The sequence below is a fragment of the Apis dorsata genome, unplaced genomic scaffold, assembly GCF_000469605.1.
Source record: "Apis dorsata unplaced genomic scaffold, Apis dorsata 1.3 scaffold_326, whole genome shotgun sequence".
NCBI lineage: Eukaryota > Metazoa > Arthropoda > Insecta > Hymenoptera > Apidae > Apis > Apis dorsata.
This window is the reverse complement of record NW_006263594.1, coordinates 355,227-356,975: the sequence shown is the minus strand read 5'-3', so window position 1 is coordinate 356,975 and position 1,749 is coordinate 355,227. Positions and strand designations below refer to the sequence as shown.

Below are 1,749 nucleotides of genomic sequence, written 5' to 3'. Positions count from 1 at the left end.
TTTTTTTTTTTTTTATTATACGTACTTACAAGGTTTTTCCCCTTTTTTTTTTTATTTCTTATCTTTTTTATTCTTTTTTTTTTTTTTCCCCTTTCTCTACTCATCGTCCAAGATTCATCGCACACAAGAGTCGCGTGTAAAGACGTATTTACGTGACACAATGAAAGGAAAAAAAAGAAGATGGAAAGACTTCAGTTACATAGTTTATCTGTAATCGTTATCCTATCCTTGTTTCATCTTTTACCACGAACAGCTCACCCTGTTCCAATTTGCTTTTTTTTTTCGTATTCGCATTTTTTTCTTTTTTTCTCTTTTTTTTTTTTTTTTTACTCCCGCTTATATTATACAATAATAATCCTATCGATCGTTTAAAATGTTCGGATTCACATCCATTCGAACGGTTTGTGTCCGTGTGTATACTTTTCCGCCATTTCTGTCTTCCTCTCTACACGCATGCACTCACGCATACTCCCTCTCTCTCTCCTTTCTCTTTCTCTCTCTCGCTTTCTTTCTTTTTTCTCTCTCGCTCATTTCTTTCACGTACAATCACACGTATACTTCTCTCTCTCTCTCTCTTTCGCTCGCTTTCGCTCGTTCGCTCACTCCCTCTTCTTATCCTTCTCACTTTTCTCTTCCCACCTTTCATTCCCCCCTTTCCAATATAACAGTATCGAAGTTGTCGTCGTCATAATTCAAGTACATTATGTTCAACGGTATCGATAAAGTTTTTTATTTCAATAAAATTTGTGGATAATGTCAATAATATTGTATAATAGATGATAATTATTCGACGATTTCACTGCGATTCGGGGCGAAAAATATGAAACTCGTTACTAGGCCAACTATGTTTTACCAAGATACGTCTCCACCTACGTTTCGTCCATTATTCGCCATTTTTCTCGTTTCATCCGCTTGTTCATTCTGGCCGCGTTTTATCTTAATCTTCAGGAACTTTGCGCGTTTTCTCGAAACCTATATCCCCCCTCGGGCCTAAGATTCTCTCTGTTTATTATATATTCTCCTCCTTTTCCTCCTGCGCCGATTCTCCATTTTTTTTTTTTCAATTTATCCTTATTAAATAACGATACTTATTATTGTTCATTAAAACGCTTGTCAACGTGATCAACGATAATCATTACGCTTATCTCGCCCTAATTCCCTCTTTCTCCTTTCCTCTTTTTCTTCTTTTTCTTCTTCTTCTTCTTCTTCTTTGATTTGAAACGAAAAAAGAAAAAGAAACGAATAGCAAATCTAAGCTTCGCAATTGTGATTGTCAAAATTTAATACGAAACGTTTATAATTTTCTTTCTTTTCTTTTTTTTTTCGCCAAATCATCATTCGATCATCGAGATAAAACGTTTCGTCCTCGTTATTGGATTTCGATCTCGATTCTGAAAAAATCGTGGATAATTCTCGTACGTAATATCCGTAAGCCGATTTTACATTTTCATCTCGCGATTTTCATTATCAGGGGAAAGAGAATCTTATCTATAGCGTAGAGCGTGTAGAATGAGTAGGATCTGTCACGCTGCGGATCGAGAAAAAAGGGAAATGCCAAACTTTTTCTTCGGAGACGCATCTCGGCAAAATAATTTATACAATAAAATTTGTGTCTGTGTTCCTGTTTTTGCGTGTAATGTAGTGTTTTGTGTGTGTGTGTGTGCGTGTGTATGTGTGTTTGGTATCAGTATTAGTAGTATTAGTAGTAGTAGTAGTAGTAGTAGGAGTAGTAATAGTAGTAGACAATGC

The 1,749-nt window shown here is 35.7% G+C and overlaps 1 long non-coding RNA gene across 1 annotated transcript; it reads right to left on the bottom strand.

Moving 5' to 3' along the window:
• Positions 1-87: 87 nt before the first annotated feature.
• Positions 88-597, bottom strand: LOC102671216. The gene is made up of 2 exons (XR_422084.2): positions 559-597; positions 88-480 (listed from the first exon to the last, which is right to left on the bottom strand). It is a non-coding gene; the product is annotated as an uncharacterized LOC102671216 (long non-coding RNA).
• Positions 598-1,749: the final 1,152 nt, after the last annotated feature.